The following is an 11,466-nucleotide window of genomic DNA, read 5'->3' on the forward strand; positions in this document are numbered from 1 at the left end:
GCAGAGGTTGGCACGGCTAGGCACCGACCCTCTTTAAAAGGGGCGGGGCGATAGCCCACAATGCTGTACAGAAGCAATGAGAAATAGAATCCTGTGCCACCGCCATCAGGTGCTGCACACGTGGGCATAGCAATGGGGAACCTATGTGCCACACACTATTCATTCTGTCAAGGTGTCTGTCACCCCAGTGACATACCATTAGCAGCGGTATAGGCAGAGCCCAGAATTATTAACATTTCAGCGGTACCATTAGGGACAGGCCCCACTAACATATCACTAGCAGCAGTATAGGGGGAGCGCAGTCTTAGTTCCATTTCAGTAATAGTAGCACTCAAGACAGGCCCCAGTAACATTCCCATTGCAGCAGTTTAGGGAGATAACAGTCTCTTTCACATTTCAGTAGCTGCAGTATAGACAAGGCCCCAGTTACATTTATGTAGCTAAAGTGTAGGCCAACCCCACACACCTTTCTGTACCATGAGTGCAGGCGAAGAACATAGAAATTACTATGATTACACTGTAGGTGAGGGCCCAAAAAAATTGGTGTACCAACAGTAGTAATGTACCTCAGAAAAATTGCCCATGCCCAACCAAGAGGGCAGGTGAAACCCATTAATCGCTTTGGTTAATGTGGCTTAAGTGGTAACTAGGCCTGGAGGCAGCCCAGTTTAACAAAAAATTGGTTCAAGTTAAAGTTTCAACGCTTTTAAGAGCATTGAAACGTATAAAAATTGTTTAGAAAAATTATATGAGTGAGCCTTGTGGCCCTAAGAAAAATTGCCCGTTCGGCGTGATTACGTGAGGTTTCAGGAGGAGGAGCAGGAGGAGGAGGAGGAATATTAGACACAGATTGATGAAGCAGAAATGTCCCCGTTTTGGATGGTGAGAGAGAACGATGCTTCCATCCGCGGGTGCAGCCTACGTATTGCTTAGGTATCGCTGCTGTCCGCTGGTGGAGAAGAGAAGTCTGGGGAAATCCAGGCTTTGTTCATCTTGATGAGTGTTAGCCTGTCGGCACTGTCGGTTGACAGGCGGGTACGCTTATCTGTGATGATTCCCCCAGCCGCACTAAACACCCTCTCTGACAAGACGCTAGCCGCAGGACAAGCAAGCACCTCCAGAGCATACAGCGCGAGTTCAGGCCACGTGTCCAGCTTCGACACCCAGTAGTTGTAGGTGGCAGAGGCGTCACGGAGGACGGTCGTGCGATCGGCTACGTACTCCCTCACCATCCTTTTACAGTGCTCCCGCCAACTCAGCCGTGACTGGGGAGCGGTGACACAGTCTTGCTGGGGAGCCATAAAGCTGTCCAGGGCCTTAAAGACTGTTGCACTGCCTGTGCTGTACATGCTGCTCGATCTCCGCACCTCCCCTGCTACCTGGCCCTCGGAACTGCGCCTTCTGCCACTAGCGCTGTCGGATGGGAATTTTACCATCAGCTTGTCCGCCAGGGTCCTGTGGTATAGCAACACTCTCGAACCCCTTTCCTCTTCGGGAATGAGAGTGGAAAGGTTCTCCTTATACCGTGGGTCGAGCAGTGTGTACACCCAGTAATCCGTAGTGGCCAGAATGCGTGTAACGCGAGGGTCACGAGAAAGGCATCCTAACATGAAGTCAGCCATGTGTGCCAGGGTACCTGTACGCAACACATGGCTGTCTTCACTAGGAAGATCACTTTCTTGATCCTCCTCCTCCTCCTCAGGCCATACACGCTGAAAGGATGACAGGCAAGCAGCATGGGTACCGTCAGCAGTGGGCCAAGCTGTCTCTTCCCCCTCCTCCTCATCCTCCTCATGCTCCTCCTCCTCCTCCTGAACGCGCTGAGATATAGACAGGAGGGTGCTCTGACTATCCACGACATACTGTCTTCCCCCGGCTCTGTTTCCGAGCGCAAAGCATCTGCCTTTATGCTTTGCAGGGAACTTCTCAAGATGCATAGCAGAGGAATGGTGACGCTAATGATTGCAGCATCGCCGCTCACCACCTGGGTAGACTACTCAAAGTTTCGAAGGACCTGGCAGATGTCTGCCAACCAGGCCCACTCTTCTGAAAATAATTGAGGAGGCTGACTCCCACTGCGCCGCCCATGTTGGAGTTGGTATTCCACTATAGCTCTACGCTGCTCATAGAGCCTGGCCAACATGTGGAGCGTAGAGTTCCACCGTGTGGGCACGTCGCACAGCAGTCGGTGCACTGGCAGATTAAACCGATGTTGCAGGGTCCGCAGGGTGGCAGCGTTCGTGTGGGACTTGCGGAAATGTGCGCAGAGCCGGCGCACCTTTACGAGCAGGTCTGACAAGCATGGGTAGCTTTTCAGAAAGCGCTGAACCACCAAATTAAAGACGTGGGCCAGGCATGGCACGTGCGTGAGGCTGCCGAGCTGCAGAGCCGCCACCAGGTTACTGCCGTTGTCACACACGACCATGCCCGGTTGGAGGCTCAGCAGCGCAAGCCAGCGGTCGGTCTGCTCTGTCAGACCCTGCAGCAGTTCGTGGGCCGTGTGCCTCTTATCTCCTAAGCTGAGTAGTTTCAGCACGGCCTGCTGACGCTTGCCCACCGCTGTGCTGCCACGCCGCGCGACACCGACTGCTGACGACGTGCTGCTGCTGCTGACACATCTTGATTGCGAGACAGAGGTTGCGTTGGAGGAGGAGGAGGAGGAGGGTGCTTTAGTGGAGGAAGCATACACCGCCGCAGATACCAGCACCGAGCTGGGGCCCGCAATTCTGGGGGTGGGTAGGACGTGAGCGGTCCCAGGCTCTGACTCTGTCCCAGCCTCCACTAAATTCACCCAATGTGCCGTCAGGGAGATGTAGTGGCCCTGCCCGCCTGTGCTTGTCCACGTGTCCGTTGTTAAGTGGACCTTGGCAGTAACCGCGTTGGTGAGGGCGCGTACGATGTTGCGGGAGACGTGGTCATGCAGGGCTGGGACGGCACATCGGGAAAAGTAGTGGCGACTGGGAACTGAGTAGCGCGGGGCCGCCGCCGCCATCATACTTTTGAAGGACTCCGTTTCCACAACCCTATACGGCAGCATCTCAAGGCTGATAAATTTGGCTATGTGGACGGTTAACGCTTGAGCGTGCGGGTGCGTGGCGGCGTACTTGCGCTTGCGCTCAAACACTTGCGCTAGCGACGGCTGGACGGTGCGGTGCGAGACATTGCTGGATTGGGCCGAGGACAGCGGAGGTGAGGGTGTGGGTGCAGGCCAGGAGACGGTACTGCCTGTGTCCTCAGAGGGGGGTTGGATCTCAGTGGCAGGTTGGGGCACAGGGGGAGAGGCAGCGGTGCAAACCGGAGGCGTTGAACGGCCTTCGTCCCACCTTGTGGGGTGCTTGGCCATCATATGTCTGCGCATGCTGGTGGTGGTGAGGCTGTTGGTGGTGGCTCCCCGGCTTATCTTGGCGCGACAAAGGTTGCACACCACTGTTCGTCGGTCGTCAGGCGTCTCTGTGAAAAACTGCCAGACCTTAGAGCACCTTGGCCTCTGCAGGGTGGCATGGCGCGAGGGGGCGCTTTGGGAAACAGTTGGTGGATTATTCGGTCTGGCCCTGCCTCTACCCCTGGCCACCGCACTGCCTCTTGCAACCTGCCCTGCTGCTGCCCTTGCCTCCCCCTCTGAAGACCTGTCCTGAGTAGGCGTTGCAAACCAGGTGGGGTCAGTCACCTCATCGTCCTGCTGCTCTTCCTCAGAATCCTCTGTGCGCTCCTCCCTCGGACTTACTGCCCTTACTACTACCTCACCGATAGACAACTGTGTCTCATCGTCATCGTCCTCCTCACCCACTGAAAGTTCTTGAGACAGTTGCCGGAAGTCCCCAGCCTCATCCCCGGGAACTTTCCAATGGTTGGGCATCAGTGACGATAAACTCCTCTGGTGGGAGAGGAACCACTGCTGCCCAATCTGAGCAGGGGCCCGAGAACAGTTCCTGGGAGTCTTCCCGCTCCTGAGCATGTGTCATTGTAGTGGAGTGAGGAGGCTGGGAGGAAGGAGGAGCAGCAGACAGAGGATTCGGATTTGCAGCAGTTGACGGCGCAGAACTGTGGGTGGACGATAGGTTGCTCGAAGCACTTTCTGCCATCCACGACAGGACCTGCTCACACTGCTCATTTTCTAATAAAGGTCTCCCGCATGGACCCATTAATTGTGCGATGAATGTGGGGACGCGAGAAACGTGCCTCTCTCCTAATCGCGCAGCAGTCGGCTGCGATACACCTGGATCTGGAGTTCGGCCTGTGCCCACACCCTCACTTGGCCCTCCGCGTCCTCGGCCGCGTCCACGTCCTCTAGGCCTACCCCTACCCCTCAGCATGCTGTATTACCAGTGATTTGATTTCCCAGCCAGGAAATAAATTGGTGCAAGCCTGCTGTTAAACTTAGCTGGCTGCGTATGATTTTTGTTTACGTTCTCCACCCAGCACACGCGTACCCAGAACGCTGAGGACTGTCAGAGGCAGGCCAAATAGAATGTTTTCCCTTTTTTTTCAAGGAAAGGCCCACTGCGTATATTCAATCAATAATAAATATGTCTTCTGGCCCTGCAAATGTGTCACAGAACTGCAGGGTTGCAGAGTTATTAGCTACAGCAGAGCGGTGATTTCCCAGGCAGGAAATAAATTGGCGCAAGCCTGCTGTTAAACGTAGCTGGCTGCGTATGATTTCTTTACGTTCTCCACCCACCACACACGTACACAGAACGCTGAGGACTGACAGAGGCAGGCCAAATAGAATGTTTCCCTTTTTTTTTGTAAAGGGAAGGCCTACTGACTATATTCAATCAGATAAGAAATGTGTTCCACAGAACTGCAGTGTTATATGAAGTGCAGCAGAGCGGTGATTTTTCCCAGGCAGGAAATAAATTGGCGCAAGCCTGCTGTTAAACGTAGCTGGCTGCGTATGATTTATTTACGTTCTGCACCCACCACACACGTACCCAGAACGCTGAGGACTGTCAGAGGCAGGCCAAATAGAATGTTTCCCTTTTTTTTTTAAAGAAAAGGCCCACTGACTATATTCAATCAATAATATATGTCTTCTGTCCCTGCCTACACAATTCTGTCCCTGTAGTATTACTGCAGGGCGCAATGCTCTGCACAGCCGATTTTGAAAAGAAAAAAAAAAGGTGCAACACTCCTAACAGCAGCCTCCACACTACTGCACACGGATAGATGTGGCCCTAAGAAGGACCATTGGGGTTCTTGAAGCCTACACTCACTCCTAACACTCTCCCTACAGCAGCTCCAACACAACAGCACTTTCCCTCAGCTATCTCACAAGGCATCTGTGGCGAGCCGCGGGAGGGGCCGACTTTTATACTCGGGTGACATCTGATCTCCACAGCCACTCACAGCAGGGGGGTGGTATAGGGCTGGAACATCACAGGGGGAAGTTGTAATGCCTTCCCTGTCTTTCAATTGGCCAGAAAAGCGTGCTAACGTCTCAGAGAGGAAACTCAAAGTAACCCGAACATCGCGTGGTACTCGTCACGAGTAACGAGCATCTCGAACACCCTAATACTCGAACGAGTATCAAGCTCGGACGAGTACGTTCGCTCATCTCTAGTGCAGATCTATGCAAACATTGATATAGGGACATAGAGGTATGGAGTATGTATATTGCATATATTATATATGCCTATGTATACAATCTCTATGGTTTTTTTTACATCTTTATTTTTTCCTATGCCTGGCTTTCCTCCCTACCTTTTGGTTTATACTAACCCCCTAAATTTACCCCCAGCTCTCATGACTTAACAGGTGTTAGTATTATACTTTGAACACACCCACTCAGCGACTCATTCACTCCTCTGGGCTGACTAACACAGGTACTCTGTTTCTTTTAATCAGGGACATAGATTTGAATCTTGCTATAAAAGTTATGTGGGTATTACTGTATCTTGACGCCACCAGAAGCTAGGGGTTTGACAGAGAGAACACCCCTAGCTGCCGATTGGGTCAAGATCTGAAGGTCCTACAAGGTGCTGTTAGCTCTTCCTGTGCTGCACCACAGTTAGCTGCCTGTCCCTTGCGGTTTTGGTTCCCTGCTGTAGTGCTGTGTATCCCTGCCGCTGTGTTCTCCGTGCTGCCCAGCACCTTCTACAAAAGCCATATGGTGGCGGAGAGAGGGGGGTGGGCAAGGGAAAGGGGCCCCCACCGCTGCCACCCAAGCTGCTTGACCTCGCTGTGCACTCCCTGATGCCAACCCCGCCCTGCGCTCTACAGATGGGGGTTGCACAGGTGGGGAAGGCTCTTCTCAATGTGGCAATGCACGCCTGTTATCTTAGGTGAGCCAAGGCACGTCTCTGCAGCCGGCGCTTTCATTCAGTGTCCGAGGCTGCTGTGGGCTATGTGCTGCAGCACTGGCAGGGATGCAGCTTCACGGTGCTGTGCTGTCCCTGCTGATGCCCTCTCCTGTGCGGTGAATGGGCCGCCAGGCCGGGAAGTAGCGTTATGATTCTGGTAGAACGTGTTCTGGCCGGCCGGCGGATAAATACCTTGGAGCTCCGGATGCCAGCCTGTAATCTATGCCGTCCCCTACAATCTTTAGTGGGCTGCCCAGACCTACATTCCATGCAGCTCGGCAGCAAAATACAGGGGGCGTAACTCCCCTGTCAAACTTGACTCCATCAGTACTTCGTGGTGGCGTCAAGATACACTAATACCAGTTATGTGTTAACTACATTTTTCAGCTGTTGATGAAGGCCACTTTCTGGCTGAAACGCGTTCAGCGTTTACCTGTCAGATGTATACGTTTTAATCAATAAAGTTATTCTTTTAATGGTTGAAGCCCTTCTCCATATCTACGGTTCCTCTCATATAGGGACATAGATTTTGGTTTGTGGTGCATAGATGAACTAAGGTGCACCAAATGTCTTAACAGGTTTGCACCTCTTCCTCCAGCAGCACCTATATATTTCTATTGGGATATATTTCCATTGGGTAGTGCTGATCTATTTTGTCTTTTTATGTACAAATATTGTGAAATTTTGGATGCCTTCACTTGGTCATGCATACCTGCCACCCATTTACCTTCTATCCCTCCTACTGGAGCATGTGAATGGTATCCTACCTTCCCTGGTTTTATGTGGCGGCTTAATCCCAAGAGAGAAGCATTCTGAGAGGTAGGAACCCAACTTGCCCAGGTTGAGATTTACCACCTGGTATTAGTGTTAGGACTAGAGATGAGCGAGCGTACTCGGAAAAGCACTACTCGCTCGAGTAATGTGCTTTATCCGAGTATCGCTGTGCTCGGGTCTGAAGATTCGGGTGCCGCTGCGGCTGACAGGTGAGTCGCAGCGGGGAGCAGGGGAGAGCGGGCGGGAGAGAGGGAGAGAAAGATCTTACCTCCGTTCCTCCCCGCTCTCCCCTGCAGCTCCCCGCTCCGTGCCGGCACCCGAATCTTCAGACCCGAGCACAGCGATACTCGGATAAAGCAAATTACTCGAGCGAGTAGTGCTTTTCCGAGTACGCTCGCTCATCTCTAGTTAGGACCCATCTGCACTTGGTCACCTGGACGTTGGTAGATGGGCCAATGTAATTTGATCAAATTATATACCACGAACCTTGCATTATTTACCGTGGTTAGAGTATTGATTATAGGTATGTATACCTCGGATAGTAAATTTATTATGAGTGCTGTTGCCATTTTTGGTTTCTGATTCACTGAATGACTGTGAATGATCAAATGCCAGCCCTGATTGGCTGGCGGTCAATCCAATCACAGCACTCGCTTGCTGGAGGCAGGGTATTCAAAGCCCCATCACCAGAAAGATAGTGATATGTCAGCGCAGAGGACATGGCAGCTTGCCGCAGTGCTGGAGACCAGCATGAGGGACTCAGAAGTCGTGGGTTAGGAGAGTATTGATTTATTTTTTTCATGTAGTGTAGCTAGGGATTATTTTCAGGGGAGGGCTTTTATTTCAAGCCTCTTCCGAAAAACAGTGTAGGACTTATTATTGAGGAAACATGGTATGAACCCCTGACCAACTAGGCGTACACTAGAGGGTATTGCATAGAGTATGAAAATGCTGTGGCGGCTCTTTTTGTCCTGTGTGCCAGTCACCCTTTTGCAAATTCCATCTCTGGATCCAGCAAAACAGTCCCAGACCATAATGCTTCCTCCTCTATGTTTGACAGTTGGTGTCACTCACTCAGGAAGCATCCTTTCCCCTACTTGACTATGTGTAGAACCCTGCGTGATCAGTCCAGTAGATCTTCTCCTGCTCTTCAGTAGTCCACTGGAGGTGCTCCTTGGTCCAGGCAAGTCTTTTTTTAATTTTGCTATCTTAACAGTGGCTTTACCTGTCGGACCTGCAGATAAACGTCTTCTCTTCACAGTTGAAATGGGAACTGGTTTATTTTTTGCTGCATTAAGCTGTGCTTGAAGATTTTGTGCCATGAGGCGCCGATCATGCAAACTGTTGACTCTGAAAACCTTTTTATCTGATTTTGTAGTCAACTTTGGTCTGCCAGACCTCTTCCTGTCAGATCTTCCTCTAGTTTTTGCCTTTTGATGGTATTCAGAACTGTACTGACTGAAACCTTGGCAATTTCTCTACAGCATAGACTTACACTTCTAAGGCTAGATTCACACAAGTGTGAATCTCGCATGAATTTTGTGTGTTGTGAGATTGCACAAAACTCGTACGAATATGAACGCCATTCTTTTGAATGGAATCATACACATAAGCGGCTTTTCTTCACCCCCTCACAACGATGCGCGGTAAAAAAAAAAAAAAAAAAATCACTGCATGTCCAATTTTAGGCGTCCCTTTGAAACGCATTTCTAATTGTTTCCAACTGAGAGTCAAACACATCGCATACCATGCAGTGTGCACATGAGTGAGACGTGATGATTTCCATTTAAATCAATGGGAAATACTTGCCGATCCTCCAGTGTCTGAAACACGCACTGGAGCATCAGAATTTCAGAGAAGTGATGCAAGGCATTTTTGCATGAAAAATGCAGGAAAACACGTTCACAAGCGCGATATCGGACCGGCATAATATAACGCTCGCCTGTGTGAAGGTAGCGAAAGAGTTATTAATCTCTGTCCTCTTTGGTTAATTGCCTTGTTCTTGCCATTATGATAGCAATGTCCTGTACAGGAAAACTGTTGGACTCCTGCCTTATAGGCTTTGTCAGGGAAATTTTGTGTACAGCACCAATCAGACCCACCCCAATGCCCAGTTGCCGTCGGTAAAGAAAAAACACCACACACGGAGGTCTGGTATAGTTCCTCACACGGGTAGTAACTGCGCACTTTATTACAGATTGCATGGTGCTTTATACCCTTTGTCACGTCACTAGAAATGTGTAATGGTCTCATTGGCTCAAATCCATCACATAACCATATATGTGATGTCCGCAGTTCCACCTGAGGCAGTGTTAGTCACATAAGGAGCTATCTTAGATAAGGCGCTTCTGGGAAAACAGCCAAGCACGCGGCCTTTGCATCTTGTTCCTCCTTGCGGTTTTCAAGATACATTTTTCTTCGCCTTGCAAAGCCTTGGCATATCTGATATGATTTTTAAGGCTACATATTAAGTTTTTTGCATTATAGCATTGCATAGAACTTGCATACAGGTATAAAAGCATAAAAAACATATGCCAATATATACATATACCCTCACAGAATTAGTGTTTTTACGCAGCTGCTTAGTCGCGTTTCTATGTTGGCCAAAAATTACGACAATCTGGAGCATTGGTTTCCAATGTATTCATTCAGAAGAGCAATTTTTAGCCACGTAAAAAGTTGCGCTGGAAAAATAGGACATACGCGCCCGAAAAGAGAGGTCTTGCTCTATCTTTTGGCCGATATACGCTGGAGGCTCCCAGAGACTCCTATGTGAGCTGCAAAAAAAGGGAGGGGGAAGGAGTTTAGCAGCTTCCAGTGTGGCAAAAAGCTTACAGATGCCTCTATTTAGGCATTAGAAGTCATTCCGAGGATTTAAGCCGGCCGAGGTATTTCCAGGCTGCAGAGTATTCTTTTTGCTAATATGTCGCACCGCACCGTGTTAAAGGGGTTGTCCCGCAAAATAAAGTAAAGTTAAACACTTCTGTATGGCCATATACATGCACTTTGTAATATAGATCGTGCATTAAATATTGGCCATACAGAAGTTATATACTTACCTACAGCCCCCCCCCCCTGTGTTGGCGTCCCCGTCTCCCTGGCGCTGACCGAATCCTTCTCCTGGCTCGATTAGACGCGCTTGTGCAGTCTGCCTCTTCTGTCCCGTTGAAGGGGCCGCTCCAGCGTGCTCGCGCCGCACAGCTGGTCTGCGCATGCAGGTAAGCAAATAACTTCTGTATGGCCAATATTTAATACACGATGCATATTACAAAGTGCATGTATATGGCCATACAGAAGTGTTTAACTTTACTTTATTTTGCGGGACAACCCCTTTAATGGACGAGAAAACATTAAGCCAAGTCACAGCTTTTCTTGATTCACACACTTTATGGTGCATGCAGGCAACTGTAAAAAAGAATATGCTCGTGTGAAGGAGGCCATGGGGTGTAATGCAGTCTGTACCAACACTGGCTATACAGAATCAGACGGTTTGAAAGTAATGTACAAAAGTTGACACACCTGTAGGAATAGTTTGCAGCCAATTTCAAGCCATCATTTGCTATCTGTGCTGTAGAGCAGCTGTCCTTGATATGTTCTCTAAAAAAGCCCTTTGTTCAAAATTATAAATTCAGACTTTTGTTGCGTTTCAGGTTAAATTTCATAATATTTTTATGTTTTTAACTTACTTCTAAAACTTTGAACCATTTCACATTATTTGCTGGACTTGAACTGTGTTAATGTTAAAAATAACTGGAAAAGTTTAGGTTTTCTAAAACTTGTAACTAGCAGTTTTATATGGGTGGTTCAGATTTTAAAAAAATTATATAAAACTGTAACGCCAGTTTTTCATGCAGTTGTTTTGAGGCAAAGCAAAAACGTAGATTCAAAAGGAATAGGAAGTATAAAAAAGACTTTAACTACTAATTCTTCCTGGACTCACTCCTGGCTTTGGCTCAAAACCTGCATGAAAAACTGCCACAATGGCCTGTGTGTGAGAGTTGTAATAGAGCAGGTAAATAGGAAGGGTTCACACCTATTTTTGCTGCAGTCTCTCAGATGCAGTAGGTGTGAATGTAGCCAAGTGTATCTCCAGGGCTGGAATCTGGGCTGTCTATTTCTGCATGCAAATTACTGAAACTCTAATTTACACTGCAACAGGGGCAGCATTGTATGGAGGAGTGTATGTTTATGTGCACAGGCAAATCTATGAACTTGTGTCATCCACTTGAAGGGGTCGTCCAGGATTAGAAAAACATGGCAGCTTGCTTAGAAAAATAATTACACATCTGTCTGCAGGTTATGAGTCGCATTGCAGTTCAGCCTAATTCACTTCAATGGAACTGAACTACAATATTAGACACAAAAAATTTGCACGGGATGAGAAAAACAT

This window comes from Eleutherodactylus coqui, chromosome 10 (genome assembly GCF_035609145.1).
Source record: "Eleutherodactylus coqui strain aEleCoq1 chromosome 10, aEleCoq1.hap1, whole genome shotgun sequence".
NCBI lineage: Eukaryota > Metazoa > Chordata > Amphibia > Anura > Eleutherodactylidae > Eleutherodactylus > Eleutherodactylus coqui.